Source organism: Palaemon carinicauda, chromosome 18 (assembly GCF_036898095.1).
Source record: "Palaemon carinicauda isolate YSFRI2023 chromosome 18, ASM3689809v2, whole genome shotgun sequence".
NCBI lineage: Eukaryota > Metazoa > Arthropoda > Malacostraca > Decapoda > Palaemonidae > Palaemon > Palaemon carinicauda.
Genome location: NC_090742.1, coordinates 9,099,250 through 9,122,530, shown reverse-complemented (window position 1 = coordinate 9,122,530; position 23,281 = coordinate 9,099,250). Strand labels below are relative to the sequence as shown.

Sequence of the window (23,281 nt, the reverse complement as noted above, 5' to 3'; positions counted from 1 at the left end):
CGGTAGTTTGCTGCTAAAAACTTGTCCTTACCGGGTTTTAAAAAGGCTAAAATAATGGCTAGTTCCCAAACACTTGGATAACTATGATCATGACATATTCTATTAAAAATGCTTAAAATAAATAACTTTGTATTAAAAGGTACATGTTTAATCATTGCATATGGAATTCCATCGGGTCCAGGGGCTGTATCCTTACACATAGCAAGAGCAAAATCAAATTCTCTTTCAGTAAAAGGAGAATTGTATGACTCTTGCTTTCTTGTTGCGAAGTTTAAAACTTTCTTTTCTTCAATGCTCCTATACTGGTGACCAGGAGCTGCTTCACACTTGCCCGATACATTTGAAAAATGGTCAGCCAGGGCATTGCTAACTTCGGTTGCTCCAGTCATATACTGGCCATTTATCTTTAACACTGGTGGTGGGTTTGGGGTGAATTTGCCTGCTATCTTTTTTACTTTCCTCCACACAGATGATGTTGGTGTTCTACTGTTAATGGAGGAAACAAATGACATCCAAGACTGGCGCCTAGCTTCTTTCATGACACGGCAGAACTGTGCTCTACATTTCTTGTATATGACTAAATTCTCCTCAGTACGGCGCATGCGCAATCGAGTTAAAGACTTTCTTGTGGCTCTGTGCAGGGCAGTTAGTTCTGATGACCACCAGGGGACTGGTCGTCGTCTGAATATCCCTGTTGTTTTGGGAATGGAATTCACTCCTGCTGTGTGAAGAGTTCCATTAAGTAAGTCTATGGCATAATCAAGAAATTCAAACTGTTCTGCATTTCCTTCAATTTCACCTAACTCCCGAAATCTATTCCAGTCCGCCATATCAAGATTCCATCGAGGCGATCTTTGTAAAGGTGGATTATTGTTGGTGTTTATAATGATTGGTGCATGATCACTAGTATGCCAATCATCTAATGTTCTCCAATTAAAATCGAGAAGACAGAGCTTGCAACTGATAGGTCAATGCAGGACAAGGTACCTGTCTGTACATGAAAATGTGTGGGGTCTCCTGTATTAAGGAGCCCGACATCTTCATTCTCCAAAATTGATGATATAATATTACCTCTTGCGTTTGCCAAAACATCACCCCATAAAGGATGTCTACTATTAAGATCTCCTAGTAAGAGAAAAGGTTGTGGGAGTTGTTTAATCACCTCTACTATATTATCATACGAGAAGTTATCATTTGGAGGCAAGTGAAGAGAACAGATTGTGTATTTTCTCCCTATATGAATCTGTACAACCACTGCCTGCAGAGGGGTACAGATGGACAAAGATATATGGGGAACATCTCGACAAACAAATATAAGACTTCCCCCATGGCTCCCTGCTCGTTGATCATATGGTGTTCTATAGCTAACATACTCTCGAGGACAAGGAGTATTAGCATCGAGCTTGCTTTCTTGTAGAGACACAGTTATAGGGGAGTGCTCACGTATGAGGAGCTTGTGTTCTTCATATTTCGCCCTTAAACCCTGGCAATTCCATTGCAGAATGGAGGAAAAAACTATGATTTATTTTTTGGAAGACAACTTAGATGAAGTCTTCCCATTGGCAATATTTGATCTAACAATATTTCCCGGTGGTATCTCTAGAGAGGATCTTGATATAGTGAGTTTTGTGTTCTTCTTTTTCTTTGTGTCCTTTTGATCTAATTGTTGAGGAGGATGGTGGACCTCAACTTGAATTTCTGATTGGTTCAATTTGCCTTCTAGTTGATCAGAAACATCAGCAGACAAGATATCATATTTATTTGAAGTCGTGACTTAAATGTCTCTTATGGTAGGAGGCGAGAGAGATGGTCTCTCTCTTTTTCGATTAAAAGGTTGTGATCTGTCAGGTTTTTGCACCTTCCCCACTACAGGTTCACCAGGTAAATTAGTTTCAAGTGGAACCTCCATCAGATCAGGCAAGGACAAGGCCTGAGAGAGGTTTGTACTATTGTTTAGAATCTGAGTAGTTGGCTTTTGAATAACTTTCAGATCTTTTAAGTATCTGTTTTGATTTTTCTACAATTTCTAGACATAAATTTACGATGGGACTTTCAACCTCTTTAACTACTTTCATTTGTTTCTTCATATTAGAAGTAGAGATATAATTTTCGCCAGTGTGGTTTGGTAAGTTTTTCTTCAGAACCATTGAAAAAGGTTGCCCTGGTCTTATCTGCTTTTCAAGAGCTCTTTTACGAGCCTCTTTAAAAGTAACCCTTTCCATGGTCCTAATGGCCTGAATTTCCTTTTCAAAAATAAACTTAATGCAACTTTTAGATGTAGCTGGGTGTGCTTCCCCACAATGTATGCAATTAGGGTTTTCTCTGCATACTCCACGGCTACTTTTTCCACAGTTGGCACAAACAGCTGGCTTATTATTTACTTTTTCTTTGCCTTTCTGGCTTAAATGGCCATACATTTGGCAATGATAACATCGCAATGGTGAAGGGATATAAGGTTTCACCTTCAACGATAGCCAACTAGCCTTAATAACATTTGGTAATCTACATTGATCAAATGTTATAATCAAAGTAGCAAGAGGAATACGTTGTTCTCCAACTCACTCTCTCATTCTGCCTACTTTAACTACTCCTTGACTTTTCAGTTCATCCTCAATTTCTTTTTCCTCTATATCTAGCAATTCTGGAGCATATATCACACCTCTACTCTGGTTGGAAGTAGGGTGCGAAATGCATTTTACACAATGATCATCCAATGTTGTCAGTGTTTTTAGCCTTTCACCTTGTAATGGGATAGTGTGTCTATCAAGAGACTTCCATTTCCTTGGGGTAAAATTTTTGGCTGCCCTCCACATAAATTGACTATTTCTCTGTTAGCTTTGAAAACATTTAAACGCTCATTTCTTCCGTTTTCAAATTCTAAGATAAAAATTTTTTCATAATTCACTACTTCATAGTGACCAGGTAATACTTCTATTTTTCTATATCTTTGGGTACTATCATCATTTCTCACACTCTCTCTCTTCTTCTCTAGTGTTTTCTTATCATTATTTCCATAACGAATATAAGGTTCCAACGTTACTATGTTAGAACCCGAGTTGGAGCTGTCTGTGCCGAGGTCCATGTTTGTATTTTCCAGGTCGTCAACAGAGAGGTGGGTTTTTTTGTGATGAGCAAGCCGGGTTATCCACCTCTTATCGGAGGATGTCAGTCCTCCTATCCCATGTGGCCCAACACGAGAAGAAGCTTCAGCGGGGACCAGTCCTCTATTAGAGAGGGGCTGCCTCTCTTTAGGTGGGCGTACACTGGTCAGTGGGGGTAGTTAGCCCCTCCCACCGTCGACTCCAATGCCTGGCGACACCCATTACTCGCAAATATGGGTGACTTAAAACCGGATCACTGTAGCCCGACTCTTAACAGACTTGGTCTGCACCCAATGGGGTCTGCCAGAGAGTGATGGCGTCTAAATTGGCACAGGTTGAGATGGAATGCCGTCCATCCCGCACTGTGCCAAATCCAAAGCAGCATCCAAAGTATAAACGAACATGCCAAAGTCGTCAACAATATCGAGCCCAAAAGGAAGAGATGGGAGAAAAAAGAAATAACCAAAAGTAAAAGAGAAAGTGCTGACTGATTTAGTTGGATCAACAGCTGGGCACCGAGGTCCAGTGGGAAGTTGTTCCCACTGTTCATTAGACCCCAGCTGCTGATCCCTAAGCCCCCATCCTCATCAAGGCTTCAGCATCTGGGGGGTCCGGGGGGAGGACGAGAAGATCCACTCCCATTCGAAGGTTTCCCTCCGTCCCCCACCACTGAAGGTCCGTCCATTCCACAGGACCCATAGGGACCAGAATGTCCGGGGAATCGAGGCCTTAATTCCACCGGGACTAGAGCCGCCATTGCAGGGATCTCATCCTGAGGCGGCCGTTTGGAACCAGACGGGCCAAGGAGGAAAGGTGCCCTAGGAGACGTAACCACGATTGGGCTGGAAGCTCTTCTCGTCTGAGGAACGGATCTGTGACCCTCCTCAGCCTTGCTATCCTGTCGTCTGATGGAAAGGCTATGTGGAGATTGGTGTCCAATATCATGCCAAGATATACCAGTCGTTGAGATGGAGGCAGAGAAGACTTCCCGCGATTTACCATGATCCCTAGATCTTGGCAAAGTCCCAGAAGCTTGTCTCGGTGTCGAAGAAAGTTCGACTCCGAGTCTGCCAGGATCAGCCAGTCGTCCAGGAGACGGATGCCGATCCTGTGTGCCCACGAAGATATCAGGGTGAACACACTGGTGAATACCTGGGGTGCTGTGGAGAGACCGAAACACAGTACCTTGAACTGGTAGATCTTGTTGTCTAGGCTGAACCTTAAGTACTTCCTGGAAGACGGATGGATTGGGATCTGGAAGTACGCGTCCTTCAGATCCAGTGTACACATGAAATCTTGCGGTCTCACTGCAAGTCTGACCGTGTCTGCTGTCTCCATGCTGAACGGAGTTTGTTTGACAAACTTGTTCAGAGATGAGAGGTCGATGACGGGTCTCCAGCCTCCAGACGCCTTCTTTATGAGAAAGGGTCGACTGAAGGAGCCTGGGGAGCCGTCGACGACCTCCTGGAGAGCATCCTTCTTGAGCATGGTCTCGAATTCTGCCCGAAGGGCTAGCCACTTTAGCGATCCATGACATAGGCGCTCAACGCCACTGGATTCGCTGTCGGGGAAGTAAGAGACGTTAAGAACGGGACGTGATATTCCTGACCGATCACGGAGATCGTCCAGGAATCGGACTCGAGTTGCTGCCACCTGAATGCGCAACTTGCCAGCATCCCCCCCACTGGTGGACATGCAGGGGATTGCCAATCCTAGTGCTTGCGGCCTTGGCCGCTCCCTCTAGGATTCTTGCTTCCCCTGGAGGACTTTCAGCCCTTCTTGTCTTTGACAGGAAAGGGCTACTGCTTGGACACGTTCGTCTTTGCTGCCGCTGCCGGTTGTCGTCGTCTTGGATTCGCGAGGTTGTTGAGGTGCTGGAGGTTTGTAGGGCTTATATGTAAGAGCCCCTTGGAGAAGAGAATCGTGGTTCGATTTCCTCCACCTCTCAGCTGCCTGTTCCACATCCTTGGGCTCAAACAGACTCTTTCCCAAGATGGAAGTGTGTCTGAGCTTGCAGGTATCCACGGCTGGGACCCTCGAGTGGAACCTCTCGGCCCCCACATCACGTCGTTTCAAGATCGAGTTTGCCCACAAGTTCGAAACTTTGTGGGCCAGAGACTCGATGGAACGTGTGCCCGAGAGAAGGAAGGTTTCCAGGGCTTTCCTGATGCTTTCCTTGGACCGATCCCAGGGTCGCAGCAGGATGCCCAGAGACCCTAGCCAGACATCCAGCCACGAAGTGGCCTGTATGGCATACTTAGCGACCTTCTCCTGACTCAGGATCTCTGTTGCCGAGAATGTCACCTGCCGGCTAGTGTCTCTCTCATAAGAGACTCCCCTGGTAAGCTCTTCCACGGAGTGGTGCTCTTGATCATGCTGCTCTCCTCCTGGTGAACTGGCAGCAAAGTCTCCTGTCCCCAAATGCTCTACTTGGGGGAACTCTTAGAGTCCTTCGATTCCCTCCTAGGAGGGAAACGTGACTCCAACAAAGAAGTCTGAGGGCTCTTCTCTTCCTAACACTGGACGATTCTCCTGCTCAAGGTGGGGTTTCTCCCATTGGTGCGGTGGGAGAAGGTCTCACCTTGGTAGAGGGAGCGCGCTGGCGCTCGCGCGATGGGAAAACCCCAGGGGTCGCGCGCGAGACACTGGCGCACGCGCGATGGGAAAAACCTAGGGGTCGCACGCAAGAGACCGTTGAAAACACTCTCGTGCGGGCGCGCGAGAGACATCATAGGGTGAGCGTGAATCAGATTGAAGAGCCCGTGAAAAAAGTCGGCTCGTGCGCGCGGCTGTCAGCGTGCACGCGTATGAGGTTGTTGGAGCTTGAAGATCGTCAGCGCTTGTGCGCGAAAGAAGATCAACAGTGCAAAAGATCGTCGCCGCTTGAGCGCGAGAAGATCGTCGGTGCTTGCGCGCGTAAGAAGATCGTTGGCGCGGGGAACCACCGGAGCCTGTGCACGGACGATCGTCGGAGCTTACGTGCGTAGGGAGATCGCCAGCGCTAGCGCGCCAAAGAAGATCGCCAGCGCTTGGAGATCGTCAGCCCTTGCGCGCATAAGAAGACCGACGGCGCTTGCGCGTGTAAGAAGATCGTCGGCGCTCGCTCGTGAAAGGAGATCGTCGACGCTTGCGTGCGTAAGAAGATCGTAGGCGCTTGCGCACGTAAGAAGATCGACGGCGCTTGCGCGCGTAAGAAGATCGTCGGCGCTTGCACGCGTAAAAAGATCGTCGGCGCTTGCGCGCGTAAGAAGATTGTCAGCGCTAGCGCGCAAAAGAAGATCGTCAGCGCTAGCACGTGTACGAAGATCGTCGGTGCTTGCGTGCGTAAGAAGATCGTCAACCATGATGATCGTCGGCGCTTGCGCACGAAGATCGTCAGCGCTAGCGTGCGAAGAAGATCGTCAGCGTTTGCGCCCGTAAGAAGATCGTCGGCGCTAGCTCGCAAAGATGATCGTCGGCGCTAGCTCGCAAAGATGATCGTCAGCGCTAGCGCGCATACGAAGATCGTTGGCGTAGGAAGATCATCGGCGAGCACGAGCGCACGCGCTAAGATGAAGGGACAGCTGACAGGACGATCAGGACTGGAACAGGATTCCTCTGGATGGAATTCTCAGGAACAGTAGGCGAGCGCGTAGGGGATACCTGGCGCTTAAGGGACTTACTCACAGTGTGAGAAAGCCCCTATTGCCCCGAAGGGACCGGTGTCCGTTGGATAACGGGGTGCGTAGGCGCCCACAGCGTCAGCAGCCAGGAATGGAGACGGCAGGTCAGCAGGTCTAGAAGATGGCGAACTGCGGAGAGGTCCCGAGCAGCCGGCTGGTCAGAACATCAACAGTCCTCCTAAGAGGGGTCACTAGGAGTGGCCTCTCTCGCGAACGAGAGAGGTGAACACTTCGAAGAAGAGACTAGAAGACACTGATGATGGCGCCCCTTAGGGCTGTTGGATCAGCAAGCTGACTTATAAGGAGCAATCCTCCAAAGGGGAGTCCTTATGAGTGGCCTCCCTTGCGAACAAGAGAGGTCACAAGATGATCCTGCAGCTGCTCAGCCCCTTGAGCATAGCTGCAGGTGCGACCGCTCAGCCCCAAGAGCATAGTCGCACGAAATTCCATGGTCCAGCCTTGCAACCGCTCAGCCCCTTGAGCATGGTTACAAGAGCGGTCTCTCAGCACCAAGAGCATAACCGCCCGAGGACCAGGAAAATCCATCCAGGAATTATTACGGTAAGAGAAGTTCCCGCTGCAGGGGAAAAAACTCATACCTGGGAAGGGAACCTCCCTCGGAAGGGAAGTTACCTACCCCTGGAGGCGAAGCTCCTGAGCGTTCTAAGATGAACTAAAGAGCTGACAGTTGTCACGGGAGAACTTCTAAGAGAAGGGAACACGCCCAGGACGATGTCCTAGAGAGGCGGCAGCAACAGCAGACTCCCAGGGCACAAACAGGGCAGCTCTGCTTCGATGGCACATTTAGGCAAACGAAGAAACCAGATCGTAACTGGGAAAATAAAATAAATAATTAGTTAACAAAAATTCCCCCGGGAGGGACTCCGAAGAGAAACCCCGAGGGAATAGGAGCATAAGAATTACAAACCAAGTATGCGCCCTCCTCCCCCACTGACATTTACGGGAGAAGGGGGAGGGCGGAGAACTGTAAAAAAAACAGAATTATAACAGAATTATAATTATGTAATTCATTTAAGAATGTTCACAAATAGTAAGAACGACTGAACCCCGAAGGGAAGTGTTCTCCACAGAAGCTGAAAAGTTAACAAATACAATTAAATTTCATTGAAAATAATTGAGACAAATTAACGGAATAGCAACTCAACCCGCAACGGGAAAGAGGCAACCGTAATAGTACGTAGTAGTAGTAAAAAGGTGAACGACCTCGAGTAGAGAGAGAGACCATAGTCAAACTAAACTCCCACGTTCCCTTCGCTGAGAGTCCAAGTTCCCCGCAGGGAAGGAGGAACAGCAGGGAAAACAAATGAATGGAGAAAGTCCAACGATGACGATTCCCCGCGGCGGCCGAATATCGGAAGCCGAAGGAACGACTGAAGGACCAAGAGAGACCGTTCCCCATGACGTGCAACCGCGGTGGCCTGGAACTACGCGGTGACGTTGTCGTACACTACACACACAGGATAAACACTGAAAAGGAAACTTACTATATTTCTACACCCAAATATATACATAAACATAAAGAATGTTTAAATATATATTAAGTATAAGAAAAAGTAAGTAATTAAGTAAAGACTAAACATTAATGGCTGCCAGCGAAGGTCAGAGCAGACACATCTGCCCACCACCCGAGCCAAAAGCGAAGTGAATCAGTTCACCGGTGTGTGAGGGGGAAGGGGTTGCTAGCTACCCCTCCCCTACCCCGTCACTAACTAGCGAGGGGGTTGTTAACCCTCGTTAAAAATCTAATGGCTCGCCATTTCAGCTACGCCAAAAGTATTACCCCAATGTAAATAGCGTGGTTTATATTTCGGTTGCGGAACGATTAGATTCTACTAAATCCATAAACTTATCTGCCATAATGCAATCCATCGACTATTTGGAATAATCATAATCCACTAAAGGACTAACACAAGTTTAATTAACTTAGTCAATTTGACCTCAATCTATTAACAGGCCAACATATTTCTAAAACACCATTCAAATCGAACAAACATGACAAATTCGAAGATAATTTGTATTTTTCCTAACCATACAAACCTTAGCTATTTACAAAGGGTATTACTTTTAGCGTAGCTGAAATGGCGAGCCATTAGAAATTTAACGAGGGTGTATTACCCCCGCGCTAGTTAGCGGGGGGGTAGGGGAGTGGTAGCTAGCTACCCCTCCTCCCCCTCACACACAGGTGAATACTCACTTTCACTTAGAGGTAGGACTTGTCTTGGGGGACAGGGCTGGCGGGCAAATATGTGTAAATAGCTAAGGTTTGTATGGTTAGGAAAAATACAAATTATCTTCGAATTTGTCATTTGTTCCGTAACCGAAATACAAACCACGCTATTTACAAAGGGTGACTTATCCCTTAGGAAGGGTGGAAAGTCCCCAGCCATACTGGCTTTGGCTTTACCCGGGGACTCAGAATCTGAGTGAGTCGCACTCGAGAAAAGGAGTCCCTGCACCTCACAAGTTCCTTGCTCCGCAAGGAACCATGTGGCCTACGTAAGCTTGTGTGTGAAGGAAGAAGTGTGACCCGTCCTAGGCAGTTGACCTGGAGTTCCAGAAGGAACTCTGGGTTAGGACGTTCCCAATACCACCTCGTCAGGGTATGGGGGACGCGACAGTATTGACTCAATACTTGGAACACAAGGAAGCATGGTTTACCAGCAGAGGTTCGAGGTCAGCTATGCAGAGACCAGGATGCTGCTTCCCCGTAGAGGGGATGATGAAGAAAGAAGTAAGGGCCAGACATACTTCTTTCGTTCATGCAGACTAAAACCTGATAACAATGCCCTCAACCTTCTGCTACCTGTCCAAAAAGGAGCCTGAGGTTAGACCAGCTGTTGTGTAGCCACCACAGAGCGATAGAAAACGTATCGAGACTCCTGTGGGTCACGCCCTGCAGGAAGCGGGCTGCGAAGGTCATTAGACGCTTCCAGACTCCAGCTTGTAGCACCTGCGTCACAGAGTAGTATTACTCGAAGGCGAGGGACGTTGCGATGTATCCAACATCGTGCTGTAGGGCGACGTGACGGGGGAGGGTCTGAAGACAGGTCGAGATGAATGTCCTTGAGTCCGGGCTGAAGAGGTATACTGGTGACTCTCCCCCCATGTCCTCCTTGTGCTCCCAAATCGGCTGCAACTGAGGACAAACTGCAGCTGTTCCCAGCGCTAACCTCTCGATTCCTTACTGGCAAGAAAGAGAAGGTCTTGGGACATCAGACACAGAATGGAGACTCGAAATCTTGAATGAATCGGAACGAAGGGCCGGGACCCTCAGATTCTGAGTCTAGCCAACAACTCAGGAGCGAGCCTGAATGTTGCCTTCCCCTCTTCCTTAGAAAGGGGGGAGTAGTAAGAGACCAAGAAGATTGCTTACACACTGGCCGTGGCCAGAGTGAGCAGAAGACCCAAGGCGGAATACAATCCGAGTCCTGTCGTAAAAGGGTCTTGAGAAGATCTCTTAAAGGACTAAAAGTCCGAGCCATGCTCCAAGTTGGAGGACTTCCTCCAACTAGGGCAGGGACGATCGTAGCTTCGCATGAGCGAGGATAGATCCAGCGGTCTGGAAAAAGTTATTCCTTTAAGCCTGAAGGTCAGGGAAAGGCTGAGCGACAGGCTTCATTGCCGAGAGCGGAAAGGAGTTTCCTCCTGCCGAAAGGCAATAAGACCGTTATTGCTGGAGAAGAGGCCTCAAGGGAAGAGGTATATCTCCCACGGCACCAACCACCTTAGACTTCACTTTGCCTGGGAGACCCCTGTGGATGACTATCGCAGATGACGCGACCTCCGTACCGCGACTGTAGCGGGTTGTCTCTTCTAGAGGAGGAAGCGTAGTGTCTCCAGGCATGAAGCCGAAGCGACGCCCCGGTTCAGGAGAGATGTCGCAGTGTGGTTGCTTGAGTAGTCTGCGCCGTGGGAGAAGCTCTCCCGGGAGTTCCGTCAGGGGAAGCAGAGGGTCCAGAAACCGTTCTGCGCATAGTCCCAGTGGAGCTCTCCCATTGAAAGGTTAAAAGACAACCTGGTCTTGTTGAGACCCATTGTCCACAGACAAAAAGGAGGGAAGACGCAGGCGTCGAAGTTGTCCCACCATCACCGGAATGCATCTTGCCAGAGTCTCGGGGTCTGAGACTGGGGGGAAGACTAGCGGAAGCTTGAGGTTCCAAGCTGTCGCGATCAGGTCCCCCAGACCAGCACTTGCTGGTTACCCAAGGTCAAAGACCCCCAGGTACACTCTCTCTATGAGGCTCTGCTCGGGTAGTCTGAGAGAAACATTCCCCTGCCTGGAATGAGAGAGCCGATGGTGGTATTGAGAGAATCTCAATCATCCCGGTATCTCTACTGCAAGATGTGAAGGTGTGAAAATGCGTCCCCTGCTGGTTAGAATGAAGTCGACGCGCAACGGGGCGACTCGGCAGGAGCTGTAGGATCTGAAGAGGGGCCAGATTAAGGCCCCTAAGCCTGCCTGAATGATGGAGAGGTATCCTTCAGGTCTTGACCATAGGCCTGGACCGGAACATGCCCCCCCTCCTTTCCTTTGACGAGTCCGAGAACCGCATCAAGAATGTGGGGAAAGGACGAGAATATCCACTACCATCAAGAGGCTCCATAGGTCAACACCCATTGCAGGTCTAATAGTTCCGCTGGTCCCATAGGGCCAGGGAGTCCGGTTAAACATTGCCTGAAGCCACCGGAACTTGGATCGCCCCACATGGAACTTATCTTGAGGCGACCGTTCGGACTATAGACGGGTCAATGAGGAAAGAAGAACTAGGAAACGTTCCAAGGTAGGGCTGAAAGCTCTGCTTGACTGAGAACAGGTACTGCGACTCTCCTCAGTCTTGCCACAGTCAACCGAAAGGAAGGCTCGGAGGATGTGGTAACAGAATCTGGCGTCCCCAGGTGGTCACCCATCCAAGTACCGACGTTGCTTAACCTCGCTGGACGGACGAGAAGCGGGGTTTCAAATGTGGTAAGGCGGTTGACTCAATATCATGGCCAGATACTCCAGATGTTGAGGCAGAGGAAGAGAAGGCTCCAAGCAAAATACCATGAGCCCACACTCATGGTAAGCATCCGGAAGCTTGTCCCGGCGCTGAAGAAGGTCGAAACCCGAGCCTACCGGAGTTGACCAGCCCTCCAAACAGCAGAGGAGGCGGAAGCCTGCACCTGAGCGGCCAAGAGGAAGGCAGGGAGAGTTCTCTGGGGAAACAAACCTGCTATGCCACGGCGGGATAGCCACACTGCATCATAAGCAGGAATACTTGCAGTCTAGGCTGAATTCGACGAGCACCCTGGAAGATGGATGGAATGGAAACTGAAAGTACCCGTCCTTCCGATCCAGGGTTTAAGGAGTCCTGTCGCCTCGTTACCAGTCTGATCGATTCTGCTGGTCTACACTGGCCGAAGTTTGTTCGACAAACTTGATCAGGGCTGAGAGGTCGACTATGGACATCCCCTCTCAGATCCTTCCTTACAAGAAAGGATCGACTGAGGGGGCCGGGGGTGAAGCCGTCGATGATCCTAAGGAAGACCTTCGCCTAAGGTATGGATCATTCTGCCCAACCGGGCAACTCTGCTGACGCTATGGCATAGAGGTTCAGAGACACTGAATTCGCTGACAGAGACGGCAGGCGCGATATCCTTGGCTACTCACAGAGATTGTGCGGGAATGGGCATCGGGAAGCTGTCATTCGGATGAGTAACCTTAAGCATCCTCCCAGCGAAAAACCTGCAATCCTAGAGTTCGTGAACTCCTTTTAGGACTATGCCCCCCCCGGGGAGTCTCCCGTGCCATCTGTTCCTGACAGGAGGAAACTGCAATTGGACACCTTGTCCCAGTTGTCGTAGCCGATAACTTAGGCCGACGTGGTTGAAAGAAAAGGGCGCTGGAGCCCTGCAGAGTCTGGAAGAAAGCGCCTTGGAGGAGTGAAACCGGAAGTCGATTTACTCCGCACAGCAGCTGTCTAAGTCTCTGTCCTTGGGCACAAACAAACTCTTCTCAAGGATGGAAGGGTGTCTGAGGTCGTCGACCTCTACAGATGAGACACCCGAAGGAAGCCCTCAGTCAGCGCGTCCAGATGGTACAACATCGAGCTTGTCCGCAAGTTAGATACTTAACGTCGAAAGGCCAAGGTGCCTGAGCTCGAGAGGAGGAAAGTACCCTTGATCTTCCTGTAGCTTCCTTGAACCAAACCTCGGGCCGTAACCGAGGAGGGAAAGAACCTGGTAAGCTCCCAGAGGAAGAGGTAAGCAGTCACCCCTTGTCCGATGGAGAAATCTCGAACGGAAAGCCCCCCCGCCAAAAATCCTTCCAGGGAATGACGGGGAAGGGCTAACCCAGGTTCAGGAATAGAGGAGTGTTGCTCAGATCTCCCTTAAGTTTCTCCTATTCTTGCAAGTGCCATGCTCTGTGTTTACGGGGTGAGGCAGTGTTCTGGAAATACGCTCCAGAAGAACTCGCCAGGCTGGTCATGCTGCGAAAACCCCATTGGGAATCGTGGTCGCAATTGCCCTGGAGCTCGCGCGACGGGAATTCCTGGTGGTCGGCGAGGGATAACCCATAGATGAGCAATGGATACTGCAAGAAATAAGCCGACATTTGTGCGAAGAAACACTGTAGGTTCGCGCGACGGAACACCATCCGTCCATGCGATGGAAAAACCGTTGGTTCGCGCGTGGACGAACATTGGAGAGCATGAGCGTAGACGTGCAGGCACGTGGGCGTGCAGGCGAGTGGTCGTGCGGTTGCACGGCGAGCGGTCGCGCGGGCGAGAGGTCGCTAGGGTGGGCAGGTGGATGAGAGCGAGTCCGAGGCGGCGAACGCAAGCGTTAGCGCGATGGCGAGGAAACGCGCTGCCGCTTGGGCAAGGAGGACCGCTGCCGATATGGATCAACAAGCGATCGGTGGTGAGCTGCTGAGCGCTAACGCGCAGGTTGGCGATGGCGCGTTGTGTTATGCCGACGCGATGGTCGAGCAGTATGCGCAGGTGAGCGATCATGCGTTGGCGAGCAGTATGCGAAGGTGAGCGATCGCGAGCAGTGATCAGCATGCCAGGGTCGCGCGATGGCGATCAGCATCCGCAGTTGAGGGTCGCGCGATGGCGATCAGCATCCGCAGTTGAGGGTCGCGCGATGGCGATCAGCATCCGCAGTTGAGGGTCGCGCGATGGCGATCAGCATCCGCAGTTGAGGGTCGCGCGATGGCGATCAGCATCCGCAGTTGAGGGTCGCGCGATGGCGATCAGCATCCGCAGTTGAGGGTCGCGCGATGGCGATCAGCATCCGCAGTTGAGGGTCGCGCGATGGCGATCAGCATCCGCAGTTGAGGGTCGCGCGATGGCGATCAGCATCCGCAGTTGAGGGTCGCGCGATGGCGATCAGCATCCGCAGTTGAGGGTCGCGCGATGGCGATCAGCATCCGCAGTTGAGGGTCGCGCGATGGCGATCAGCATCCGCAGTTGAGGGTCGCGCGATGGCGATCAGCATCCGCAGTTGAGGGTCGCGCGATGGCGATCAGCATCCGCAGTTGAGGGTCGCGCGATGGCGATCAGCATCCGCAGTTGAGGGTCGCGCGATGGCGATCAGCATCCGCAGTTGAGGGTCGCGCGATGGCGATCAGCATCCGCAGTTGAGGGTCGCGCGATGGCGATCAGCATCCGCAGTTGAGGGTCGCGCGATGGCGATCAGCATCCGCAGTTGAGGGTCGCGCGATGGCGATCAGCATCCGCAGTTGAGGGTCGCGCGATGGCGATCAGCATCCGCAGTTGAGGGTCGCGCGATGGCGATCAGCATCCGCAGTTGAGGGTCGCGCGATGGCGATCAGCATCCGCAGTTGAGGGTCGCGCGATGGCGATCAGCATCCGCAGTTGAGGGTCGCGCGATGGCGATCAGCATCCGCAGTTGAGGGTCGCGCGATGGCGATCAGCATCCGCAGTTGAGGGTCGCGCGATGGCGATCAGCATCCGCAGTTGAGGGTCGCGCGATGGCGATCAGCATCCGCAGTTGAGGGTCGCGCGATGGCGATCAGCATCCGCAGTTGAGGGTCGCGCGATGGCGATCAGCATCCGCAGTTGAGGGTCGCGCGATGGCGATCAGCATCCGCAGTTGAGGGTCGCGCGATGGCGATCAGCATCCGCAGTTGAGGGTCGCGCGATGGCGATCAGCATCCGCAGTTGAGGGTCGCGCGATGGCGATCAGCATCCGCAGTTGAGGGTCGCGCGATGGCGATCAGCATCCGCAGTTGAGGGTCGCGCGATGGCGATCAGCATCCGCAGTTGAGGGTCGCGCGATGGCGATCAGCATCCGCAGTTGAGGGTCGCGCGATGGCGATCAGCATCCGCAGTTGAGGGTCGCGCGATGGCGATCAGCATCCGCAGTTGAGGGTCGCGCGATGGCGATCAGCATCCGCAGTTGAGGGTCGCGCGATGGCGATCAGCATCCGCAGTTGAGGGTCGCGCGATGGCGATCAGCATCCGCAGTTGAGGGTCGCGCGATGGCGATCAGCATCCGCAGTTGAGGGTCGCGCGATGGCGATCAGCATCCGCAGTTGAGGGTCGCGCGATGGCGATCAGCATCCGCAGTTGAGGGTCGCGCGATGGCGATCAGCATCCGCAGTTGAGGGTCGCGCGATGGCGATCAGCATCCGCAGTTGAGGGTCGCGCGATGGCGATCAGCATCCGCAGTTGAGGGTCGCGCGATGGCGATCAGCATCCGCAGTTGAGGGTCGCGCGATGGCGATCAGCATCCGCAGTTGAGGGTCGCGCGATGGCGATCAGCATCCGCAGTTGAGGGTCGCGCGATGGCGATCAGCATCCGCAGTTGAGGGTCGCGCGATGGCGATCAGCATCCGCAGTTGAGGGTCGCGCGATGGCGATCAGCATCCGCAGTTGAGGGTCGCGCGATGGCGATCAGCATCCGCAGTTGAGGGTCGCGCGATGGCGATCAGCATCCGCAGTTGAGGGTCGCGCGATGGCGATCAGCATCCGCAGTTGAGGGTCGCGCGATGGCGATCAGCATCCGCAGTTGAGGGTCGCGCGATGGCGATCAGCATCCGCAGTTGAGGGTCGCGCGATGGCGATCAGCATCCGCAGTTGAGGGTCGCGCGATGGCGATCAGCATCCGCAGTTGAGGGTCGCGCGATGGCGATCAGCATCCGCAGTTGAGGGTCGCGCGATGGCGATCAGCATCCGCAGTTGAGGGTCGCGCGATGGCGATCAGCATCCGCAGTTGAGGGTCGCGCGATGGCGATCAGCATCCGCAGTTGAGGGTCGCGCGATGGCGATCAGCATCCGCAGTTGAGGGTCGCGCGATGGCGATCAGCATCCGCAGTTGAGGGTCGCGCGATGGCGATCAGCATCCGCAGTTGAGGGTCGCGCGATGGCGATCAGCATCCGCAGTTGAGGGTCGCGCGATGGCGATCAGCATCCGCAGTTGAGGGTCGCGCGATGGCGATCAGCATCCGCAGTTGAGGGTCGCGCGATGGCGATCAGCATCCGCAGTTGAGGGTCGCGCGATGGCGATCAGCATCCGCAGTTGAGGGTCGCGCGATGGCGATCAGCATCCGCAGTTGAGGGTCGCGCGATGGCGATCAGCATCCGCAGTTGAGGGTCGCGCGATGGCGATCAGCATCCGCAGTTGAGGGTCGCGCGATGGCGATCAGCATCCGCAGTTGAGGGTCGCGCGATGGCGATCAGCATCCGCAGTTGAGGGTCGCGCGATGGCGATCAGCATCCGCAGTTGAGGGTCGCGCGATGGCGATCAGCATCCGCAGTTGAGGGTCGCGCGATGGCGATCAGCATCCGCAGTTGAGGGTCGCGCGATGGCGATCAGCATCCGCAGTTGAGGGTCGCGCGATGGCGATCAGCATCCGCAGTTGAGGGTCGCGCGATGGCGATCAGCATCCGCAGTTGAGGGTCGCGCGATGGCGATCAGCATCCGCAGTTGAGGGTCGCGCGATGGCGATCAGCATCCGCAGTTGAGGGTCGCGCGATGGCGATCAGCATCCGCAGTTGAGGGTCGCGCGATGGCGATCAGCATCCGCAGTTGAGGGTCGCGCGATGGCGATCAGCATCCGCAGTTGAGGGTCGCGCGATGGCGATCAGCATCCGCAGTTGAGGGTCGCGCGATGGCGATCAGCATCCGCAGTTGAGGGTCGCGCGATGGCGATCAGCATCCGCAGTTGAGGGTCGCGCGATGGCGATCAGCATCCGCAGTTGAGGGTCGCGCGATGGCGATCAGCATCCGCAGTTGAGGGTCGCGCGATGGCGATCAGCATCCGCAGTTGAGGGTCGCGCGATGGCGATCAGCATCCGCAGTTGAGGGTCGCGCGATGGCGATCAGCATCCGCAGTTGAGGGTCGCGCGATGGCGATCAGCATCCGCAGTTGAGGGTCGCGCGATGGCGATCAGCATCCGCAGTTGAGGGTCGCGCGATGGCGATCAGCATCCGCAGTTGAGGGTCGCGCGATGGCGATCAGCATCCGCAGTTGAGGGTCGCGCGATGGCGATCAGCATCCGCAGTTGAGGGTCGCGCGATGGCGATCAGCATCCGCAGTTGAGGGTCGCGCGATGGCGATCAGCATCCGCAGTTGAGGGTCGCGCGATGGCGATCAGCATCCGCAGTTGAGGGTCGCGCGATGGCGATCAGCATCCGCAGTTGAGGGTCGCGCGATGGCGATCAGCATCCGCAGTTGAGGGTCGCGCGATGGCGATCAGCATCCGCAGTTGAGGGTCGCGCGATGGCGATCAGCATCCGCAGTTGAGGGTCGCGCGATGGCGATCAGCATCCGCAGTTGAGGGTCGCGCGATGGCGATCAGCATCCGCAGTTGAGGGTCGCGCGATGGCGATCAGCATCCGCAGTTGAGGGTCGCGCGATGGCGATCAGCATCCGCAGTTGAGGGTCGCGCGATGGCGATCAGCATCCGCAGTTGAGGGTCGCGCGATGGCGATCAGCATCCGCAGTTGAGGGTCGCGCGATGGCGATCAGCATCCGCAGTTGAGGGTCGCGCGATGGCGATCAGCATCCGCAGTTGAGGGTCGCGCGATGGCGATCAGCATCCGCAGTTGAGGGTCGCGCGATGGCGATCAGCATCCGCAGTTGAGGGTCGCGCGATGGCGATCAGCATCCGCAGTTGAGGGTCGCGCGATGGCGATCAGCATCCGCAGTTGAGGGTCGCGCGATGGCGATCAGCATCCGCAGTTGAGGGTCGCGCGATGGCGATCAGCATCCGCAGTTGAGGGTCGCGCGATGGCGATCAGCATCCGCAGTTGAGGGTCGCGCGATGGCGATCAGCATCCGCAGTTGAGGGTCGCGCGATGGCGATCAGCATCCGCAGTTGAGGGTCGCGCGATGGCGATCAGCATCCGCAGTTGAGGGTCGCGCGATGGCGATCAGCATCCGCAGTTGAGGGTCGCGCGATGGCGATCAGCATCCGCAGTTGAGGGTCGCGCGATGGCGATCAGCATCCGCAGTTGAGGGTCGCGCGATGGCGATCAGCATCCGCAGTTGAGGGTCGCGCGATGGCGATCAGCATCCGCAGTTGAGGGTCGCGCGATGGCGATCAGCATCCGCAGTTGAGGGTCGCGCGATGGCGATCAGCATCCGCAGTTGAGGGTCGCGCGATGGCGATCAGCATCCGCAGTTGAGGGTCGCGCGATGGCGATCAGCATCCGCAGTTGAGGGTCGCGCGATGGCGATCAGCATCCGCAGTCGAGGGTCGCGCGATGGCGATCAGCATCCGCAGTCGAGGGTCGCGCGATGGCGATCAGCATCCGCAGTCGAGGGTCGCGCGATGGCGATCAGCATCCGCAGTCGAGGGTCGCGCGATGGCGATCAGCATCCGCAGTCGAGGGTCGCGCGATGGCGATCAGCATCCGCAGTCGAGGGTCGCGCGATGGCGATCAGCATCCGCAGTCGAGGGTCGCGCGATGGCGATCAGCATCCGCAGTCGAGGGTCGCGCGATGGCGATCAGCATCCGCAGTCGAGGGTCGCGCGATGGCGATCAGCATCCGCAGTCGAGGGTCGCGCGATGGCGATCAGCATCCGCAGTCGAGGGTCGCGCGATGGCGATCAGCATCCGCAGTCGAGGGTCGCGCGATGGCGATCAGCATCCGCAGTCGAGGGTCGCGCGATGGCGATCAGCATCCGCAGTCGAGGGTCGCGCGATGGCGATCAGCATCCGCAGTCGAGGGTCGCGCGATGGCGATCAGCATCCGCAGTCGAGGGTCGCGCGATGGCGATCAGCATCCGCAGTCGAGGGTCGCGCGATGGCGATCAGCATCCGCAGTCGAGGGTCGCGCGATGGCGATCAGCATCCGCAGTCGAGGGTCGCGCGATGGCGATCAGCATCCGCAGTCGAGGGTCGCGCGATGGCGATCAGCATCCGCAGTCGAGGGTCGCGCGATGGCGATCAGCATCCGCAGTCGAGGGTCGCGCGATGGCGATCAGCATCCGCAGTCGAGGGTCGCGCGATGGCGATCAGCATCCGCAGTCGAGGGTCGCGCGATGGCGATCAGCATCCGCAGTCGAGGGTCGCGCGATGGCGATCAGCATCCGCAGTCGAGGGTCGCGCGATGGCGATCAGCATCCGCAGTCGAGGGTCGCGCGATGGCGATCAGCATCCGCAGTCGAGGGTCGCGCGATGGCGATCAGCATCCGCAGTCGAGGGTCGCGCGATGGCGATCAGCATCCGCAGTCGAGGGTCGCGCGATGGCGATCAGCATCCGCAGTCGAGGGTCGCGCGATGGCGATCAGCATCCGCAGTCGAGGGTCGCGCGATGGCGATCAGCATCCGCAGTCGAGGGTCGCGCGATGGCGATCAGCATCCGCAGTCGAGGGTCGCGCGATGGCGATCAGCATCCGCAGTCGAGGGTCGCGCGATGGCGATCAGCATCCGCAGTCGAGGGTCGCGCGATGGCGATCAGCATCCGCAGTCGAGGGTCGCGCGATGGCGATCAGCATCCGCAGTCGAGGGTCGCGCGATGGCGATCAGCAGTCGAGGGTCGCGCGATGGCGATCAGCATCCGCAGTCGAGGGTCGCGCGATGGCGATCAGCAGTCGAGGGTCGCGCGATGGCGATCAGCAGTCGAGGGTCGCGCGATGGCGATCAGCAGTCGAGGGTCGCGCGATGGCGATCAGCAGTCGAGGGTCGCGCGATGGCGATCAGCAGTCGAGGGTCGCGCGATGGCGATCAGCAGTCGAGGGTCGCGCGATGGCGATCAGCATCCGCAGTCGAGGGTCGCGCGATGGCGATCAGCAGTCGAGGGTCGCGCGATGGCGATCAGCATCCGCAGTCGAGGGTCGCGCGATGGCGATCAGCATCCGCAGTCGAGGGTCGCGCGATGGCGATCAGCATCCGCAGTCGAGGGTCGCGCGATGGCGATCAGCATCCGCAGTCGAGGGTCGCGCGATGGCGATCAGCATCCGCAGTCGAGGGTCGCGCGATGGCGATCAGCATCCGCAGTCGAGGGTCGCGCGATGGCGATCAGCATCCGCAGTCGAGGGTCGCGCGATGGCGATCAGCATCCGCAGTCGAGGGTCGCGCGATGGCGATCAGCATCCGCAGTTGAGGGTCGCGCGATGGCGATCAGCATCCGCAGTCGAGGGTCGCGCGATGGCGATCAGCATCCGCAGTTGAGGGTCGCGCGATGGCGATCAGCATCCGCAGTCGAGGGTCGCGCGATGGCGATCAGCATCCGCAGTTGAGGGTCGCGCGATGGCGATCAGCATCCGCAGTCGAGGGTCGCGCGATGGCGATCAGCATCCGCAGTCGAGGGTCGCGCGATGGCGATCAGCATCCGCAGTTGAGGGTCGCGCGATGGCGATCAGCAGAAGGGCGCGCAGGGAAACCCTGACACGCAAGGGAAGAACCCCCGTGGGGGCAACCCTTTGCCCCGAAGGGATCGTTGTCCGCCGGGAGACTGATGTCTGTCGGAAGACCGCTGTCCGTCGGGAAGACCGTTGTCCGTCGGGAAGACCGTTGCCCGTCGGAAGACGAGATCAGACTGCTGTCCATCTGCACCAAAGCGGAAGATCGAGAAAAAGGAGTTGTAGGCTGCAAACGGAGATCCAAAAAGGCGCCTCAAGCACCCTTATAGGGAGATGAGAGGCCCTTACGACGAGGCGGACGGTGGGCCTTACGGCGAGGGAGGCCAACAGCAACAGCAACAGGAAAAACCTCCGAAGAGGAGTCTCTATGAGTGTACTCTCTCGCGAACGAAAGAGAAACACTTCGTGGAAGAGACTGGTCAGCCAGTGACCTAAAAGGAGCAATCCTCCGAAGAGGAGCTCCTGCAGTTGCCCAGCCCCTTGAGCGAAACTGCAGGTGCGACCCCTCAGCACCAAGAGCATAGTCGCACGAGAAAAAGTCAAGAGAAGAACCCCCCAAAAGGGGAAAAACTCAAGCCTGGACAGGAAAAACTTCCCTCGGAAGGAAAGTTACCCGCCCAAGGATGCAAGCCTCCTGAGAGTTCTAAAATGAACTGGAGAGCTGTCCGTCGTCACGGGAGTACTACCAGTAGAAGGGGACACGCCCCTGACGAAAATACAAGGGGGGAGGCAGCAACAGCCGAATCCCCAGGACTCAACCAGACAGCTCACACCGTTGCTATATTACAGAAACGAACTAGATCGGTAACTGTAAAAAGATAAAACAAATAATATTAGTACACATTCATTCCCCCGGGAAGGCTCCGAAGAGGAATCCCGAGGGAAAGGAACAAGAATTACACAACAGGCACGTGCCCTGACAACCACTTACACTCGCGGAAGGAGAGCTGTAACCAAAACAGAATTATAACAATTATAATTATGTAACTATGTAATATGAAATTTAAAAATGAATGAACACTAAAGAAAGAACGAAAACCCCGAAAGGAATCGTTCTACAAGCTGAAAAACAAAAAACAACTACAATTAGATTCATAACTAATTGAGACAAACGTACGGCGTAGCAACCCCCCACACGGAAAGGAAACTAGGCTACAAGGCCGTAGTAACACGTAGTAAAAGGGTGAATGACCTCAAGAGAGAGAGAGAGAGAGAGAGAAAGACTTAAGTCAAACTCGATCGCCACCCATAAAATTACGCCGTGGTGGCCTAACTGCCGAGGGCTCCACGTAGATATCGTACACTACACACACAAATCTGAAAAGGAAACTTACTCATTCTATACTCAAATATATATACAAACATGAAAACATGTTTACATATATATTGAGTAAATGAAAAGTAAGCGATTAAGTAAAGACAAAACAAACAATGGCTGCCAAGCGAGGACCAAGACAGAGACGTCTGTCACAGTCCGAGCCAAAAGTGAAAGTGAGTATTCACCTGTGTGTGAGGGGGAGGAGGGGTAGCTAGCTACCACTCCCCTAACCCCCCGCTAACTAGCGCGGGGGTAATACACCCTCGTTAAATTTCTAATGGCTCGCCATTTCAGCTACGCTAAAAGTAATACCCTTTGTAAATAGCGTGGTTTGTATTTCGGTTACGGAACAAAATGCTCTTTATTAAGCCTACCTTTAAAATTCCAGTTGCTGCTGCTAGCTGGATTTTACATACTCCATGCCTTCACTGAAGAGTAGAAAAATAACATCCCTTTAATTTCAGAATCCCATAGCTCATTGATCAAGATGCACCTGAGAAAAATTATATCTTAAAAAATCTCCTTTCATTTTGAATAATCATATACATTAACAAAACTAAGCATGACGTCTTTGCTTTTATAAAAGGACCATTAAAAACAATGTTACCTACTAACTGGTATTACTGGATTAACTATCATAAGTTTAAAGACTATCTGAATTTACCTATTGATATATTTTTCAATGAATAATAAAAAATTAATCATCTACTTCCTATTCTTAGTAATGAAATAAAGCTTTAAAAACTGTTTGACCTATATTTTGAACAGGAATTTGTGGTATGCGGTAGGTTAAATTAGGATATTCCTCAATTTTACGTGGTTAGGGCATATCCTCATAATAAAATTCTATCTATAGTACTGTAAGTTACATCAGGTGGGTAGGAGGGAGGTCTAAGTCCAGCTAGGTAAGGATCTAGCAACCTAAGTTAGGTCAAGTTTTGTACTTAACCTAACTTGTAATTTAGATAAATTGGTAAGATAGGAAAAGGAAGTGAATCTTGTTTGAATATATAAGGTAACCCCATTTTTCCTTTACATAATTCACAGCATTGTGTAATAATGCTTAAATAGGGTTACCCTTGAATGTTGGGGTCATAATTTTGGTTGTAGTATATAACTTCGTAAGCTAGATTATGAAACATCATGTCGGGATGCAGCCATCTAAGATGATTCGATTTGCATTCTTTTACCTAGGTCAGGACTTTGTGCCTAGGGTAGGACATCCCTACAGTATTCGTATACATTGGTGAAACATTTTTTTTTTTAAATATTAAATTATGAGCAATGAACTTTCATACAGAGATGATGAAATTTAAGACCAGTTAATATATTTTCATTTCCAGCTAAACTTGAATT

At 53.5% G+C, this 23,281-nt stretch overlaps 1 long non-coding RNA gene across 1 annotated transcript in view; it reads right to left on the bottom strand.

Annotated features, from left to right (window-relative positions):
- The window catches only part of LOC137656960 (uncharacterized), a 79,658-nt gene that overhangs the window by 54,894 nt on the left and 1,483 nt on the right, over nt 1–23,281 (bottom strand). The window contains exon 2 of the long non-coding RNA XR_011047060.1: nt 22,300–22,418. This is a non-coding gene — a long non-coding RNA (uncharacterized lncRNA). The remainder of the gene's footprint in view (nt 1–22,299; nt 22,419–23,281) is intronic.